This window comes from Chrysochloris asiatica, unplaced genomic scaffold (assembly GCF_000296735.1).
Source record: "Chrysochloris asiatica unplaced genomic scaffold, ChrAsi1.0 scaffold00006, whole genome shotgun sequence".
NCBI classification, from domain to species: Eukaryota; Metazoa; Chordata; class Mammalia; order Afrosoricida; family Chrysochloridae; genus Chrysochloris; species Chrysochloris asiatica.
This window is the reverse complement of record NW_006408524.1, coordinates 18,687,245-18,707,169: the sequence shown is the minus strand read 5'-3', so window position 1 is coordinate 18,707,169 and position 19,925 is coordinate 18,687,245. Positions and strand designations below refer to the sequence as shown.

Here is a 19,925-nt window from a genome sequence, read left to right as displayed (position 1 = left end):
TGAATATTCTTCACCAAAATTACAGTTCCAATACATCAAGTCTTCTGTCTGCCTTCTTCATTGTCCAGTTTTAGCATGCACATGAAAAGACCAAGACAGTATAAACCACTGCATCATTTTTACTTACTGTCCACATCACTGCAAGAAGGAAGAATTGTTACTCCATTTTACAGAGAGGAAATCATGAATCAGAAAAGTTCAGCTTGTCCAAATCAAATCTGGAGACAGGACTCTTCGTCTTTAGACAATTCTCCCAAGGTTAGGAATCTCTGCCTCACATTGAGCCAAAATCTTTCTGCCCCACATGGAATAGATGTGGTTTTTCCACCAAGGGACTTTCAAACATTTGAAGATAATTGTGTGGCTTCTGCCCTTTAAGTCTTCTCTTCTCCAAACCTGCAAGCAGTTTTTTCCCCATTTGACAAATAAATCCTGAGGCCTTTCTCCTCACAAATGTAAAGTCACCTAAATGACTACAGAAAGAGAAGAATATGTGTTTTTGTTTTAAATAAGCCTCAGCAACCCACTGCCTAGTACCATTCACTTCCACAGTGATTGTTAAGGTCATCGCCACCTCCCTCAGTCAAGTGGCTCTCTTGTTTCCTTTTTAGTCTAAGCAGAGGGCACCTGGGACTCATCTTCAGCTTTGTACAGCTAGGAGCTGTCCAAACGAACTGAGAGTTTCCCAGAAGGGGTAAAAGCAGCCCTGTGGAGAAGCCTTCATGGTGAAGAACCTAAATCTCCCACTGAACGTCAGCAGCAACTTGCCAGTCATGTGAATAAACCCACTAGAAGCAGGCCCACCACCTTTTAGATGACTACAGGCCAGACAACATCTCAACTACAATCTCATGAAAGACCCTGAGCCAGAATCACTCCACAAAAATGTCCCCACCTTCCTGATCCACAGAAACTGTGTGAGGTAATAAAGATTTATTTTTGTCGTAAGTTGCAAAACTTCAGGATCATTTGTTACCTGAATTAGCTAATGCTGGAAAGCACTAGAGAGCCTTCATAGGTACGGATTTTGAAGAACAAGGAGGATTTCATCAAGACCAGAATGTTAGCAGACTTTGAGAAACAAAGAGGCAGGCATTGTTTTCATGCAGAGGGAACAGCATCTGGAAAGGAATGGAAATGGAACAGGGTGATGGGAGAGCAGTTTGGATGGCTGGAGCTCAGGGTATCGGGAATGACAGTATGAGAGCTCCTAAGAATCCTTGAGTATCATTCTACGGGCCTGGTCTCTTTCAAGGTGGGAATAATTATTTCCTTCCATCTTATAAATGAGGAAATTGGGTCTCATAAAGGTTAAGGAATTGTTCTAAGGGAACACAGCCAGTAAGTTGTTCTTGTGCTTGTTAAGTGCCGTTGAGTTGGTTCCGACCCATAGTGACCTTGTATAGGGTTTCCAAGGAGCTTGAGTCGCCAACCTTGTAGTTCAAACCAATTGTGCAATCCAGAGTATTAACACACAGCACCACACCAGGACTCCTAATGATGGTGGTGTGGTGTGCTGTGGAATCAGTTCTGACTCATAGTGAATGCAAGGCTAATGGAAGCAGAAAGCCTCATCTTTCTCTCATGGAACGGCTGGTAGCTTTGAACTGCTGACCTTGAGGTTAGCAGTTCAATTCATAACCACTATGCTATCAGAGCTCCTAGTGAGTAGCAGTCCTGAAATTCAAATGCAGGATGAACAATAGAGCTGGCATTCTTTCCAGTGCATGCATGCTGGGAGAGCCTATGTTTTCTCAGTCAAGGGGCCAAGAAATCCCCAGTCCCTACTACCTAAGCTGAATCCAGTGGGTGACGCCATTCTCCTGCCCTGCCTGCTAGTGGAGCAAGAGTAGGCGTGAGCAGCCCATGCATCTCCTTCCCTTCATGAGGACGTCTCCCTAGGGTCACCCTTCTGCCAGACATGAACTACTTACAGGCGGCGCTACTCTTCCTTTCTGGACCTGGCTCTCCTGGGCCTCCCCAGTGCCTCGCAACAGTGACGCCACTAAGCCTCCCCAGGTGATCAGACCCTGTCCTTGGAGCCTCTCTCTGTCCCCTCTCAAAGGGGAAGCAGAGGCAGCATTCCAAGACATCTTGGAATGAACTCCTGAGACAGCGGCACAAGCTGGCACCAACCAACAGGATGCATTTGTCTGCTCAGAGTCCACCAGGCAAACACAAGCCCACGTTCTGCTAGTCTTCTGCAGGAGGAGGTGCTTTGGGAGTTGAAGACCACAACAAGAGTACACTGGGAAAACCGAAAGGGAAATTCACATTTCCAGAGCAGCCACTCTGAATGAGCTCTAGACTTTATTATTCACACCACTGTCCAGAGTCCCTGGGTGGTGCAAATAGTTAATGCAACCAGCTACTAACCAAAAGGAGTCCTGGTGTGGCACTGCTGAATAATGCACTGGACCACAAGGTCAGTTTGAACTGCAAGGCTGGAGGTTCAAATCCACCAACTGCTTCTCAGAAACTATACAGGGTTGCTATGAATTGGAGCTGACTGGAAAGCACTTAACAATAACAACTAACACATGGGTTGGTGGTTCAAGTCCACCCAGAGGCACCTCAGAAGATAGATTTAGCAAATTATTTTTAAAAAACCAATCACTGAATACTCTGTAAAGCACAGTACTACTCTGACACAACATGGGATCACCATGATTCGGAATCAACTTAGCAGTTTTACTGGTTCTATGGTGTGGCACTATAGGATAAGCACTAGGCCACAAGGTCAATTTGAACCACAGAGTCAGCAGTTCAAACTCACCAGTCACTCTTCAGAATCCCTACACAGGGTGTCTATGAGTTGGAATAGACTCCATGGCACTTAGCAAGAACTACAATCCTTACCACAACCCTGTGAGGCAGCAATTACTATCCTTTCTCCAAGATGAGGAAACCAAGTTCCAAATGGACTGAGAAAAATTACCCAAGGATACAGACAGCTACTGGGTACAGTTGGGTGGGTTGTGCATTGCACAACTGTATAGGAGCACAAGTTAGATCACAGTCACCATAAACTTGTTTGTTGAAACAATTTTCCAATAGAATTTTACTTCAGATGAGGCACACATGGGTCAGTGATGTTCTTCAAGAGGATCCTTGCTGGCCTGTGTTAATTGTACTCCATATTATCTGACTCCAAGGCTCTGCTCTTTCTTCCAGTACCTATTGTTTTTAGGAGCTGTTGAGTTGATTCCAACTCATAGGGATTTATGCACAAGAAAACGAAACACTGCCTAGTCCTGTGCCATCCTCACAATTCTTGTTATTCTTGGACTCTTGCTTCTGCCATTGTGTCAATCCATCCATTGGGGGTCTTCCTCTTTATCACTGACCCTCCAGTCTACCAAGCATAATGTCCTTCTCCAGGGACTGGTTCCTCCTGATAACATGTATGAAGTATGAGAGACAAAATCTCACCATCCTGGTTTCTAAGAAGCATTCTGACTGCACCACTTCCAAGACAGATCTGTTTATTCATATGACAGTCCATGGTACTTTCAATATTCTTCTCCAACACCATAACTCAAATGCATCAATTCTTCTATGGTCTTCCTTATTCATAGTACAACTTTCACATGCATATGAGGTGACTGAAAATACCATGACTTGGAACAGGCCCATCTTTAGTCCTCAAATTGGTATCTTTGCTCTTGAACACTTTGAAGAGGTCTTGAGCAGCGGATTTGCCTAATGCTATATGTCGTTTGATTTCTTAGCCTGCTGTTGACTATGGATCCAGCAAAATGAAGTGTTTGACAACTTCAATCTTGTCTCCATTTAACATGATGTTATTTATTGGTCCAGTGGTAAGGGTTTTTGCTTTCTTTACACTGAGTTTCAACCCATACTGAAGACTGTGGTGTTTGATCTTCACCAGTGAGTATTTTACTTCCTCTTCTACACCTTCCTTGACATAATTCCAAACATTTCCATATCATATTCTTCTCAGTTCAATTGACAGAGCTGAAGTCAAAGGCCTCAAGGCTACCCCAGCTGGAAAGGATGTTAGCAATCAAAAATCTATCATAAAATCTTCTCTTTGTTTTGGAGGAATCCCAGGCCCACAGAAGGGAAAGGAGATGCTCAAGATCACACAGATGGATGTGGCACATTTGGGGCGTGTATCTTGCTCCAGGGACAGCAGGCCCAGTGCTGATAGAGCACTGTTCTAAGCACGTGTAGACAATCAGAAGTGGATTATCTCGGCATGTGGTCTCAACTGTTTTATGCAGTAGAATCATTTTCTTTCTATGTCATTATGACAGAGAAGCACTAGATCATCTCATGTTGAAACAGGGATGGGAACCTGGAGCTCCTAAAGCTCAACACCCACTCCTTTTACTTGGGGTTCTCTGAGACCCTCACTGAACCCTATAACCAGTCCCATGGCGAGTTGCAGGAAGGAGGTGAAGTAGAAACTACCAGGAACCCAGAGAGTGGACACCATTCATACCCTTGTTTCCCTCTTGATCCATTTTCACTAGTTCCCAGAGGATGCTCCCAAGAAATCCCAAAGTACATGCTACTAGTCCAGACTCGTGAGAAAACAGGCTCTGAATCCCCATTCAAAATTCACCACATAGATAGCCTCTTTGGCTAACCCAAGTCAAGTAGCCAACCAACACATTCAACTTTAGCCAAAGGACTGCCCCAAACCCATTCCTATGGCTCCAGGGGAGAGTGAGAAGAGGGAGGTACAGTTGCTGGAGTGAGGAGAATGGTTGGGAAGTCTACTCCAAATCAGAGTTCCTGGGATGACATGCTATTATCATGTTTCAGAGAGATGTTGACATATTAAATAAGTTAATGCTCCCATCATCTGGTGGGAACAGGAAGTTCCCAAGCCAGTTAAAATATAAAAATAGGGGTGGAGAGTGAGGGGCAGGTAGCCAGGAAAATAAAGTGGGAGCGGCATTTACACAGTATAAAGATAAAAGGGTGGTGCCTCATTTTTCACCACAAACCAACACACTGGATGTTACTATGGTGGGAGTCCCTGGGTGGTACAAATGGTCAACGTGTTCAGCTGCTAACCGAAATCACCCAGAAATGGCTTAGAATGAAGACATAGTGATCCACTTTCCAAAATTCAGCCACTGAAACCCCCAAGGAACACAGTTCTACTCTGACACACATGGGGGTCATCGTGAGTTAGAATCAATTCAAGGCAACTTGGTTGTTGTTTCTTTATTGATGTTGCTTTATTCCAGGGATGGGCAAACTATGGCATGGGCAAATCTAGCCACTGATTATTCTTATAAATAAAGTTTTATCAAAACACAACCATGCCTGTTTATTTACATATTGTCTATGTCTGCTTTCATGTTGCAACAGTGGCATTAAATGATTGCAGTAGAGACTATATGACCTGCAACTCCACTCAGCTGGAATTGTTTGTTTTTTCATTTGTTTATTTGCTATCTGGACTTTTAGAGAAAAAAATAACCAATTTCTAATATATTCAAAGCACGGTTTGAATATTCAAAGAAAGGTTCTCCCAAAGCCCAAGTTGGCTTTCACACACACTGGGCATTCACTCTCTTGTATTGAACACCTGGGAGACACTATCCATCTCCTTCAAAATGCAAGCATCACATCCATTCCATTGCACTTTCTGACCTTCTCACTCCCGTTCCACTTTGGTGCACTTGGTCCATTATAACATCTTTCATGTTGATTGACACACCACAGGACACTTACTTTTCTGACTCTGGAATGTCACCACTACACTACAAGTTCCTCAAGGACATGAATCATGTGTTTGTATCCTTGCACCTGCTAGCACAGGGCCCAGCTCAATATTTGTTAAATGAATAAACCATCAAGGGAAGTTAGTAATCAGTGTTATTGTGCCCTCCCCAATTACTGGGAGACTTCTGGACCTAGCACAGTTCTTTAGTGCAGCATGAACCAGGGAACTGTGGGTGGAGGCAGAGAATGAAGGGCCCCAAAAGACAGCGTCCCTAACGTGATGCGTTTTTGAAGCCCAAGCTTAAGGACAAAGCAGCTTGGAGGGTGGGAGAGCTGAAAGGCATTGCTCAGAAGGACAGCAGTACGTTCCACAGCAGGCCTACCAGGCCCAGGGAGGAAAACGGTTGCTAAGTGGCAGCTGCTAGGCCTTCCCTGGTGGCTCTCAGTGCAATCAGCGTCCACCATGAAGGGAGGCCTCTGACTCTGCACGAACTCCCTGGAAGCCCCCAAAAACCATGGTGATGGGTCCTCTGTGGCAACTCAGTTTTGTCTGGACCCTAGCCAGGGTGACAGGAGCCAGGGGAGAAACAACAAGGGAGGATATCCGAGCACTTAATTTGCTGTTCTATGGAATTAAAAAGCCAATTAAAATGATTTACTTCTCTGAGGCTGGCTGTTCAGCGCCATCTCTGTTACTCTCCCTCAGTAGCAACCCCTTTCCAGACCTCCAATACCCAGTCTCCTTTTTGAACAACAGATTCCAAGGTTCCTCAAACCCAAAAGCCCACTGCTACCGAGTCAATTTCCAAGCTGTCAGTCTTTACGGAAGCAGACACCCTCATCTTTTCTTCCAAAGCGATGCTGGTGGGTTCATACCATCAGTCTTTCATAGCAGCCTAGTGTTTTCACTAGTGCACTACCTGAGCTCTTTTTAAATTTGCCCAAATTAGAATAAAGATACAGTGACTCAACTTGATGTTTTAAAAGCCCACTGCTGAGGAGTCTATTGTAATTCACAGTGACCCTACACAGGGTTTCTGAGTCTGTAAATCCTTGTAAGAACAGACAGCCTCATTGTCTCCCTTGAAGTAGCTGATGAGTTTGCACTGCCGGCCTTGCAGTCAGCGGTCCAATGCTTAACCCACAATGCCACCATGGATCCCTATGGTGACCCATAGATCTCTGGACACTGAAGCTCAGGGCTGTTGAGTCACCTGTCCAAAATCATGAGACCTGCCCTTCTTGACTTATCTGCATTCAGGAGATGATATTTTAGACATCACTTGTGAACTAAGTCTGACCACATTCAATAGACTCCTGTTAACCTGGATTGAGACCTGGCTAACCAGCAGTATGATGAGACCTGGGGATCCCTGGGCCCAGGGGCAGGGACAGGGCTTCAGAGGACTAGAACAGAGTGTGAAGCATCCAGTGATATAAAGTGAGGGGGGATGCACAAGAACACCCACACCTGCAGATAGTACCCATTTGACCTGACATCAATGGCTAGATGATCAGAACACAACCAGAGGAAGAAAGAAGAGGAAGGGAAAAAAAAAAAGGAGTAACCCACTATAAGTGGATGATCTTGACATTTTGTGAATGCAGTATGACAAAGGAGCAGACAAATCTCTATAGTAAGGATCATTCCCACCCCCTTGGTACACAAGGTCGACAGGGAGGGGGAACTCAGACATTAGCTACCCAAACTGGGGGGACTACAAAGGCAAGAAGTGACTGTCTTACAAGCTTTCAATAGGGAACCTAGTTGTTTCCAACCTGTCTGGATGGGGTTGATAAAAGGTGAGGGGGAAAAGACTCCTGTGGTTCAATAGGGAATGATTGCTATCAGGTCTGACAGTAAATGTTGGAAAGATAAATGTAAATGTTTGGTAACAAAAGAGGGGAGTGGCTGATTTTTCAGTCCAGGAGCGGAGATCCCTGGAGTCATCAAGGGAGAAAAGGGAAGTGCAAGACCCTGTTGGGGAGGCAGTGACACTAGGGATGGAGGCAGAGAGGATGATATGGACAGAAGGAGCGGCTGGGGACTCTGGACTCAGGGAGGGAGAGGGGCTGTGTGCTGGTGGCCGGGGGGCAGGCATGTGGGGTGTACCCTCTGGTTGTTTGATGATGCATGCAGGGGATTGTGATCATTGCAATGAATAAAAATACAATAGGATGAATGTAAAGATAATGTTCATCCATGTAAACTAAAACATAATTCACAATAAAAACTTAAAAAAAAAAATTATAAAAAAAGGGTCCCTTGCCCTTATGTGAATTGGGCCCACCATTTTACTGCTTGAATAACTGTCCACTGACCAAAATCTTAGCTAATAAAGAGCCACGTATGGAGAAAATCCAACATAGATGGAAGATGGCTATAATTAGGACAGCCTGCAAACCACTTCACAGGAGTGACCCACAATGCCCGCTGCCATCACGGCCACCCTATACAGGGGTTCCAAGGGTGCAAACTCTTATGGGATCAGTCAGCCCCATCTTTCTCCCTCAGAGCAGCTCATGGCTTTTAACTGCCAAACTTGTAGTTAGTAGTCCGACGCCTAGCCCACAGTTAAGTCACTGTGTGGGGATAATGACTTATACAAGAAACATATTGTAAGTGAGTCTGAAAAACTTCAATATCTGCATGATATTATTAAGAAAGATTGTTGATATTGCTAAGTGCTGTAGAGTCAATCCCGACCCATAGTGACCCTGTATAGGGTTTCCAAGAAGAAGCAGCAGGTGAGCTTGAACCACCAACCTTGCAGTTCAAATGGCATTGCAGTCTGACACATTAACCAACAGCGCCACACTAGAACTCCTTAGCCCCATTTTGTCGCTGAGGCTGAAATGTTTTGAAGTTTTGTTAACAAATAAATATAACCAAAGAGTTACAATCAGTCAAAATATTCTCTAGAACATAAAAGATGTGATGGAAAACACAACTCAGGACCACACAACAAAGAATTCATTGGCTGAGAGGTTTTACACAAGTATGAGCTAGAAAGAAGCTAACTGGTTCACAGTGACTGACAACATAAAATAACATGCCCAATATGGGGGAAATTTTGATAGATTGATAGATAAAAATAGATGTACATATATACACACCTTCATGCATATTAACAACATACTGATAAAAAAAAAAACATGAAAAACTTCATGCTAATAAATTTGCTGTTTAGAAGGACAAATTCCTATAAAAAATTATATGAGGATGCTTTCAAAAGTTTGTGGAAAAATCCCATTATCTCTTCATTCTATTTTTCCATGATCTTTTTGAAGCATCCTCACATAATTTATCAAAACAGATTCAGGAAAGATTGAAAATGTACTATCAGATTAGATCTTATACCACTAAAGAAACTGAATCCACATCAAACAAACAAACAAAACAGTTGTAAGAAGACACCCAATCCAGATAGTTTTATAGTCAAGTTCCATCAAATATTCAAGGAAAAGTTTATTTGAGTTAATGCACCAGACTGCAAAGACATTTGAGCCACAAGGTCAGTGCTCCTTGGAAACCCTATACAGGGTCATTATGGATCGGAACCAACTCGACGGCACTTAACAACAAACAACATACCAGAGAATTAAATACAGCTCTTCAACATTGAACATGGCAATGCAAGAAAGGACATAAGACACTTTGAACATAGGTGTAATAGTAGTAGATAAAATGTTAGCAAATTGAATACAAAATGTATTTTTATAATCTATCTTAGCCAAACTGTGCTTATCACAGAAGTACAAGAATAATAGTTGAGACTACATTAATCTCAAAATATAATTTACTATATTCAGAAATTATAGAAGAATTAACAAAGAAAGAGATCATCTCTGCAGATAGAGGAAGCCTTGGAGAAAACCTCAAGTCATTTTACGCTTAAGAGAGAACAAGCAAAGGAATGGGGTTCTGGGTCCAGGTAAGGTGGAGTAAGCACACGAAACCCTATGTCTCTCACTAAACACAGAATGGACAGAATGCACAGGGGACCTGTGGATACTGAAAAGAAATAGTAGCAAACAGATTAAGGGAATGGGCAGAATTCAATGTCCCACAAATTGGTGGTAAGTTTTCTGTTTTATCCTCCAGTATCCATTGACCTTGATTCAAGGTCAAGTGGGCATCAGCGTGAATAAAGACAGGCTCCAGGGAAGTGGGAAAAGAATTTCTTAATGCTCAGAATGAGCAAAGTCCCTGTGTATTTTTTTTTTCTTTAGTCCATTCTGTTACACTCCAATCCCCAGAAGCTGTCAAACCTCTAAAACTGAAAGGGAGGGTACTTTCCTTTCTGATCAGAATATTTGTGACTCCCAAGAAGGTGACCAAATGCCTGTTGCATTTTTTTCCCCACTCTGTCTCCTGCCACTTGTCCTGGGATGTGAGCATAGTCAAGGGAAGGGAGTGATGTTGTTGTTGTTAAGTGCCGTTGAGTCAGTTCCGACCCATAGTGACCCTCTAGAGGGTTTCCAAGGAGCTACTGGCGAGCTCGAACCGCCAACCTTGCAGTTCAAACTGACTGTAAATGTTACAGGGCTATAAAAATTAATCACTTGATTCAATATTATGGTTGTAGAAATTAAGTATGTTTCCTTTTAGAAATGAAAAACAAAGAACATCATTGGTATATCAGTCTAGGTCAGCAGGGAAAAACACACTGTAAAAAGCTTGTCTCTCTGATAGTATCATGGAGAAATTCTAGTCCACACTTTAATCATCTTCCTATGCTTTCACTAGATTCTTCTCTCCGCTGCTTTCATCCTTTCCTGCATTTCATATTTGAGGTTTGGTAGGCACAGCAGTCAAAACTTCATTAACAGGAGCAAATCCAATATCCACTGATTTCTTCTCAAGGGGTACTTTAACGCATCAGATAACCCAGAAGTTTCATTCTCATGAATACTCTAGCCATAAAAAAACTCAATAAGACACAGATGAATCCAACGAATAGAAGAAGAAATCTATTGAGTTTTGGAATGTTTGGTGCATTGGATCAGTCCAGGATTATGAAACCTAAACCTCCCATTGTAAACAGGAAGCTGGATGCAAGTCTTTCCATAATATATTGTCCATTTACTCTGTAGGCCAAGAAAGCTACTAGCCTCTGATGCCCATGTTCATCAGTCATAGAGTCAACACTTGGAGGTTCCACAATAACATCATAAATTATTTCTCCAGTGATGAGGAAGTAAGACACCACCACCAGAACATACACCGTCATCGCCGAAGGCATGTGCAGCTTCTTCAGCTTCAGGTTGGGGCATTCGAGTGCTAAGGACAGGACGCAGTACAAAGTCTCCATGTTGGTAGCAACAGTGACAGCTCTCGGCCTCAAAGCTTAACTAAAATCTCAGGAACCAGAAAGTATAGGAAAATCATGGAGACGCAGAAGCTCAGGAAAGTATGCAAATCAAGATATGTGAACTCCTAGGCACACCTTCAAATAGTGTTTTTGTAAATATAACTCTACGCAGCCTACCAAAGACTTCAAGAACTGAAGTAAGAGACAGTCTAATACTCATCTCAGACATCTGATGATTCAATGGCAAAGATGTGGGATATAGCTGACTGACACTATAAAAGCTTTGAATGAAAACTTTACATTCTAATCACAACCCCTACATTGCTAATAAAAACTTGGAGTGTGAAACCAATTGGGTGAAATAGCTTCAAAAATAAAAATATCCACATCCTTCATAGGACTTAAACAAGACCCAGTGTCTCATCACACAATATGTAAAATGTCCAGGATAAAATTCAAAATTATCTTGCATGTAAAGAACAAGAAAATCTCAACATGCTGGGTAAAGACAATCAACAGACTAGGGTGAGATGACACAGTTGTTAAAATTATCTGACAAAGATTTCAGGGAAGCTATTCTAAAAATGTCCCAACTAGCAAGTACAAACACTCTTCTAATAAGTGGAAAGATCTGAAGGTCTCAGTAAAGAGATAGAACGAAAAAGAACCAAATGACATTTTTACAGCTCAAAAAATGCAATAATAAAAATTTAAAACTCACTAGATAGACTCAGTAGCAGAATAGAGTCAATGAATTCGAAGACAGATCAATAAAAAATATCTAATGTGAACAAAAAAGAGGACAAAAGATCAAACAAAAATGAATAGAGAAGAAAAAGACAAATAACCCAATTTAAAAATGGGCACAGGACATGAACAGACAGTTTACCAAGGATGAGATCTGGGCAGCCAACAAACATTTGAAGAAATGTTCATGATCACTAGCCATTTAGAAAGATGCAAATCAAAACAACAATGAGATATCATCTCACACCAACAATAACAGCGGAGTTCAAAAAAGCAGAGGACAATAAATGCTGGCAAGCATGTGGAGAGACTGGGATCCTCCCACATTGCTGGTAGGACTACAAAATGGTCCAACCACTCTGGAAAACAGTATGGTGCTTCCTCAGGAAGTTGGAAATAGGAATACCTTCTGATCCAGCAATTCCTCTACTTGGTATTTATCCACAAGAAATACAAGCCAGCACGTGAGTAGATATACACACACCAATGTTTATTGCAGCGCTATTCACAATAGGAGGAAAAATTAATTCTTTGAATAACAATGAAAGCAGAAAACTTGCAACATTTGGCAAAAGACATAGACCTGTAAATTCAAGATACACAGTAAACTCCAAATGGGATCAACTCAAAGAAATCCATTCCCAGTTACATAACAATTAAACTGCTAAAAACTAAAGGCCAAGAATCCTGAAAGTAGCCAGAGAAAAACAACACAAATTGTCTACAAGGGAACAGTGATTTGAAAAACTGTAAATTCCTCATCAAAAGCCATAGAAGACAAAAGGATGTGGGGAAAAAAACATTTTTTACGAATTACTAAAAGAAAAGAATAGTCAACCCAGAAACCTATATCTGGTAAAACTATGCTTCAGAGATTAAGGTAAAATAAAGACAATAATTCCAACACCAGATTTTGGTTGTTGTTGTTGTAGGTGCTATGGAGTTGGAACCGACTCATAGCAACCCTGTGCACAACAGAACAGAACACTGCCCAGTCCTGGGCCAACCTCATAATTGTTGCCACACTTGAGCCCATTGATGCTGCCACTTTGCCAATCCATCTCGCTGGGGGGGGGGGGGGGGGTCTTCCTTTTTTTTTCTCTGATCGTCCACCTTACCAAACATGATATCCTTCTCCAGTGACTGGTCCCTCCTGACAATATGTCCAAAGTATGAGAGACGAAGCAGAAAAACACCAATAGGTCCATACAATAATAAAATCAATCAATCAATGTCCCAATTCATGGTGACATGATAGTCTATGTAGAAAACTGTGATGTGTCTAACAAAATTCTCCCAGAATGAACAAGTGAGTTTAGCAAGATCACAAGAACCAAGATCAACATGCAAAACTAAATGATTTTTCTATTTACTGACTATGAAAAACTGAAAACTAAAATTTCAAAGATGACACCATTTACCATCACCCCCTTTAAAAGACGAAATATTTACTATAAATTTAGTGACACATGTACAGGATTTGTGTGCTTACAGTTATAAAAATGCTGATGAAAAAAAACAAAAAGAAGTAAATAAATGAAGAGATACGTTGTGTTCATAGACTAGAAAACTCAACATAGTGAAGATATGAATTCCCCACAAATTGATCTACTGATGTAATAAGTTGTTGGTGTCATTGTTTTTGTGTGCCATCGAGTTGGTTCCGACCGACAGCAACCCTGTATAGGGTTTCAAGGAGTGGCTTGGTGAGCTTGAACCACCAACCTTGCGGTCCAAACCAACTTTGCAGTCCAGAGCATTAACCCACAGTGCCAAACCAGGACTCTTGGTTTAATAAAACTACAATCAAAATTCCTATAGAATTTTGAAATGTATGTGACAAGGCAAAGGAGCTAGAAATCTTTAAGTAATTTTGAAGAAGAATAACATTGAAGAAATCATAATACCTGATTTTAAATTTTAAGTAACAATAATCAGAACAGTGTGATATTAACCAAATGATAGGTACACAGATTAATAGAACAGAACAGAGTTCAGAAAGAGGCCTGCCAATAAAGCCAACTGATTTTTGACAATGTTGTGAAAGCATTGCTAAGTGCCATTAAGCTGGTTGTTGTTAAGTGCCATCGAGTCGGTTCTGACCCATAGCGACATGGTATAGGGTTTCCAAGGAGCAGCTGGTGAGTTTGAACTGACCTTGTTCAAACTGATCTTGAGGTCCAGCACAATATCCTACAATGTCACATGAATGGATAAAAAAGAAGGCCTTTTCACAAAGAGTGTTAAAATAATTGGATATACATATGGAAAGTAAATGAACCTTGAACTAAACATCATACATTATGTACAAATTGATCCAAAATATCATTTTAATATTTTACATTTTATACTTAGAACAAGATGAGTCAAGCTACTCTACAATTGAAGAAGTCAAAATACCTGATTTTAAAATTTAAGCTATAGTGTGTATAAACATAGGAATAGATAAACAGATTAATAGAAGAGAACAAAGTTCAGAAACAGGACTGCCAATCTTTCTTGCTGGAGGACTTCCTCTTTTTCGCTTTACCTAACATGATGTCCATCCTGGTTTCTAAGGAGCACTCTAGCTGTACTGCCTCCAACACAGATTTTGTTTGTTCGTCTAGCAGTCCATGGTACTTTTAATACTGTTCTCTACTCAAATGCATCAGTTCTTCTATAGTCTTCCTTATTCGCTGTCCAACTTTCACATGCACACGAAGCTATTGAAAATAGCATGGGTTGGATCAATTGCATCTTTAATCCTCAAACTGACATCTTTGCTCTTGAACACTTTAAAGAGGTCTTGTGCTGCAGATTTGCCTAATGCAATACGCCATTTGATTTCTTGACTGCTGCTTCCATGAGTGTTGCTAGTGGATCAAAAAAAAAGTGATGTCTTTAACAGCTTCAATCTTTTCTCCATTTATCATGATGTTATTTTTGTATCCAGTTGTGAGGATTTTTTTTTTTTTTTTTACAGTGAGGTGCAACCTATATCCAAAGCTGTGGTCTTTGATCTTCATCGGTAAGTATGTAAGTCCTTTTCACTTTCAGCAAGTAAGGTTGTGTCATCTGCATATCACAGTCTTCCTCCAATCCTGATGCCATATTATTCTTCACATAACCCAACTTCTTGGATTACATGCTCAGCATACAGATTGAATAAGTATGGTGAAAGAACACAGCCCTGACACACACCTTTCCTAAGTTTAAACCATTTCAGTGTTTTCTTGTTCTGTTTGAACAGTTGCCTCTTGGCTGATGTACAAGTCCCTCATGAACACAATTAAACGTTCCAGAATACTCATTCTCTGCAATGTTGTCCACAACTTGTCATGATCCACATAGTCGGAAGCCTCTGCATAGTCAATAAAGCATAGCTAAACATTTTTCTGGTATTTTCTTTCAGTCAAGAGTCAACTAACGTCAGCAATGATATCCTGCTGGTATTTAAAATACCCGTGGCATAGCTTTCAGCATCATAGCAACATGTAAACCACCACAGTACAACAAACTGGCAGACAAGTGGTAGACTAGAATAGTACTCAGCTATAAAAAGAGGCATGTTGTTGATAGATACAACAACTTGGATGAAACTCATAAGTATTATGCTGAACGAAAGAAACCAGTTTGATTACACTTATACAATACCCTTGAAAAGGAAACATTTCTATTGGTGGTTGTCCAGGGTGGGGTGGGGACAGTATGTGGAGTGTTTTGGAATGATGGAACTTTTCCATATCCTCACTGTGGTGGAGCTTTCATGAATTTAAACATGTGTTAACATCAATACAAAAACAATCTATGTCAATTTAAACAGTAAAATATTTAAAGACTAAAAATAGATGGAAACTTCCTCAATCTGATAAAGAGAATGAACCCGTAGCAAGCACTCTTGTTAGTAATGAAAATTAGAAGGATTTCCCTTTACAGTCAGGAATGAAATAAGACTACCCACAATCACCATTTCTGTTCAACCTGGAGTCCTGACAAGAGAGATTATTAATTCTCAGTCTAGGAAATCCAAGAGGAACCACACACAAATAATTAGAATTAATAAGGAACTAAGTAAAGTTGCTGGAATTAAGGTCAACATAAATCTGGTGCGCTGCTTTACGTCAGCAATATACAATTAGGAAATGTAATTTCTCAAACAATATCTGCCACAATGCTAAGAAATTGTTACAAGTTTAGCAGCCAAGCACTTGACCACTGCACCACTAGGGCTCTTACTTTATAAGGTCGTTGCTCTTGTTAACAGCAGTTGACTTATAGTGATCCTGTATAGGGTTCTGACTTATAGTGATCCTGTATAGGGTTTCCAGGAAGCAGTTGGTGGGTTGAACTGCTGGCCTTGTGATTCACATTCCATTGCTGATCTACAGTGCCACACCAGGAATCCTAGCATTGTTGTTGTTGTTGTTAAGTGCTGTTGATTCTATTCTGACCCATAGCAATCCTGTACAGGGTTTCTGAAGAGCAACTGGTGGGTTTGAACCACCGACCTCGTGGTTCACAGTTCAGTGCTGATCCTACAGCACCACACCAATAGGTCTGGTCAAGAGCATCAAGACCAAGATAACAAAATTTATAAAATGTTATGAAAGGATATATAAGATCATAAAAAATAAAAACTTGAAGAAGAAATAGAATGATATAAAACACTCACACACAAAAAAGATATAGAAGATCAGACATTTCCCATGTTTATGAATGGGAAAATTCAATAACACAAAGATGTCGGTTTTCTCCAAATAAAGATATATGTTTTAACTGAGGAAGTATTTGTAAAGCTTTCAGGTGGCACGTAAAAGTGATATATAAGTGTTGTTGAACAAATAAGTCAAAATTCCAACAAGGTTTTTCATGAAACTTGACAAGCTTATTTTAAAATTTGTAAGGAAGAACAATGGTCCAAAAATAGCCAAAGCAATCGAGAACAGATGTAGGAGGACAGATAATGCCTATTCCATCAGAAATTAGCACTTAACTATGAAACCACTAAGACAATGTTTTTACTGGCCTAGAAGCAGACACATAGAGTAATGGAATATCATAGTCCTGAGTGTTTGCCATATGAAACTTAATACATAACAGAAGTTATTGCTGTTGTTAAGTGCCGTCAAGTCAGTTCCAACCTACAGTGATCCTGTATGAGGTTTCCTTAGAGTGGCGGGTGAGCTTGAACCGTCAACCTTACGATTCAAACTAACTGTGGAGTTCAGTGCATTAACCCACAGTGCCACATCAGCACTCCAAATAACAGAAGAGGAACTACAAATTAGTGAATACTAAAACTGCTCATTGTCCATATCAGATAAAAATTAAGTCTTAATTCACACCATTTACAACTTGACTTGATCTGAAAAAAAAGTATGGAGATCAGTATCTCATCGTCAGATGAAGAAGGTGTTTTAAGAAGGAGCGTGTCAACTGCTGCTGGACATTATATATGACAGAGCCTGTATTTGGCCTGTGATGGTTAAAGCTCTCTGTCCACTTGTCCCAGACCATGATTCGCAGTAGCCTGGCAGTTGTCAGGTCATGCACCATGAGATCTGCTAATAGCAGTCCAACAGTTGAAAGGAAGTTTCTTGGGGTGCTTCCAATATATATGGATGCCTGGCAAAGCTCTTTTGCTATTTGCTTGATCTAAATAAGCCAATATTCCAGGTGTATGGCCTTCTATCACCTGGCCCCCAGTTCTTTGGACTTGAGCCAGATCTGCCATATTGCCTGCCGGTCCTGAGACTTGTTAGTCTGTGCAGCCTGGGAATCTCACCTGCCAATCTTGGATTCATCAGCCCCTGTAACCAGTGAGTCAAGAGAAGCCTCCAGTCTGAGAACTGGCACGTAGACTTGGAACTCACCAGCATCTGTAACCACTTGTGTCAGTCCCTTATGATTTGTTGTTAAGTGCTGTTGAGTCAGTTCCAACTCATAGTTACCCTGTATAGAGTTTCCGAGGAGCAGCTGGTGAACTTGAACCACCGACCTTCTGGTTCAAATCAACCTTGCAGTTCAGTGCATTAACCTACAGTGCCACATCAGGACTCCTTCCTTAAGAAAAACCTCTCTAAATATATACATATATGCTTCATTGGGCATGCTTCTCTAGAGAACCAATGAAGAAGTTATGGGTGGTGTTGACATAAAGAAGGTCAATGGAATTGTAGTTGGTTATAGGATTGGTGTCAATTGAAGGGGAAAAAAACTGAGCCAGCAGGTACAAAAAGGTATGAATTAAGGATTTTTTTCTACAAAGAGGATTTAAGAAATGAGGCAATAGCTAATTATAGGGGAATGTTATATATCAATTAAGCATTTCTCTTTTTCTTTTCTTTTTTTTTTTTTTAAGAGAAAAACAATTAGAGTATGTTTGCATGCTAGTGAGAATGATAAAGCTGAAAGAGAGAAATTGATGGTGCAATCAGGGGGAACACTTGCAAGCAATGTTCTTGAGAAGGTGAAAGGAGATCAGATCAACTGCCTAAGTGGAAGTGTTGGCCTGAGACACAGTCTTTCACTGTACCATGAGGCACTGGTGGTTTGCCAGTAGACTTCTTATCTTCCATGCCAGGGATCCAGGTTCTAGTCCCAGACAATGCATGATTTGCACAACTGTCACCGTCTGTCAGTGGAGACTTCAGTGCTAGTAAGATGGCAGAGCTTCGAGTTTATGAAGAAAGGCCTGTAGATCTGCTTCAAAAATCAGTCAGTAAAAACCCTATGACCCACAATAGTTTGACCTGCAATTAATTAGGGGAATAGCACAAGACTGGCAGCATTTTATCCTCTCATACACAGGGTCACCCTTAGTCTAGGTTAGCTTCATAGTTGCTAACAAAAACATGGTAAGGAAGTAGCTTCCATGGTGAAAGAAGCCAAACCAACTGGAAGAAATGATGAAGTAAAAGTGCTGATCAGAACATTTCAAAGGGTAGCTCGAGTAGACAAAGTATGAACTATGCAGAGACCTGCAGTTAAAACAACAAGACGGAAGAACACACTCAGTATTTCTCAAGCTGGAAAATCCTAAAGAGAAATTTGAAGCCTTGACTTGTAGTAATGAAAGACTCTATATTGAATGATGCAGGAAGCATCAAAGGAAGATGAAAGGAATACTCAGAGTCACAGTGCCATAAAGAAATCAGTCGGTGTTCAACCCTTTCAACATATGATCGAGAACTGATGATACTGAAGAAAGATATCTCGGCTGCACTGAAGGCACTGGCAAATAAGAAGGCTCCAGAAATTGGTGGAATACAAATTGAAATCTTTCAATAAACTTGATGCAGCTCTGGACGTACTCACTCATCTATGCCAAGAAATTTAGAAGACAGCTGCCTAGGCAACCAGTTGGAAGAGATCCATATCTGAGCCCATTCAAAGAAAGGTGATACAATGGAATGCAAAAATTGTCTAGCATTATCATTAATATCATATGTGAGTAAAATTTTGCTAACGATAATTTAAAATCAGTTGCAGCAGAGTATCACACAGATCTGCCAGAAATTCAAGCAGAATTCAGAAGAGAACATGGAACTGGGGGACATCATTACTGGTGTCAGATTATCTTAGCTGAAAGCAGAGAATACCAAAAAGAGGTTTACTTGTGTTTTATTGAATACGAAAGCATTCATGTGGATAATAACAAACAACAGATAACATTGAGAAGAATGGGGATCCCAGAACACTCAACAGAGCTCATGAGAAACCTGTACATATACCAAGAAACAGTCATTAGAACAGGACAAGGGGATACTGAATAGTTCAAAATCAGAAAAGGTTGGGTCAGGGTTGTATCCTTTCACCAATCTGTATGCTGAGAAAATGATGCGAGGAAGTGGATTCTATGGAGAAAAGCGTGGCATCAGGATTGGAAGAAGACTCATTGGAAGAAGCCTGTGATACAAAGATGACACAACCTTGCTTGCTGAAAGTGAAGACAACTTGAAATACTGATGAAGATCAAAGTCTATAGCTTTCAGTATGGATTGCACCTCAATGCAAAGAAAACAAAAAATCCTCACCCTGGATCAATAAATAAATAGCATCATGAAATGGAGGAAATATTACAACTATCAAAGACTTTATTTTGCTTGGATCCACATCAATACTCATGGAAGCAGCAATCAAGAAATCAAATGATGTATTGCATTAGGCAAATAT

General features: G+C 40.8%; 1 protein-coding gene and 1 pseudogene across 1 annotated transcript in view; both read right to left on the bottom strand.

Annotated features, from left to right (window-relative positions):
- The window catches only part of PDE1C (phosphodiesterase 1C, calmodulin-dependent 70kDa), a 646,978-nt gene that overhangs the window by 550,979 nt on the left and 76,074 nt on the right, over window positions 1-19,925 (bottom strand). The window lies entirely within an intron of this gene.
- LOC102836495 lies at window positions 10,581-11,024 on the bottom strand (annotated as a pseudogene).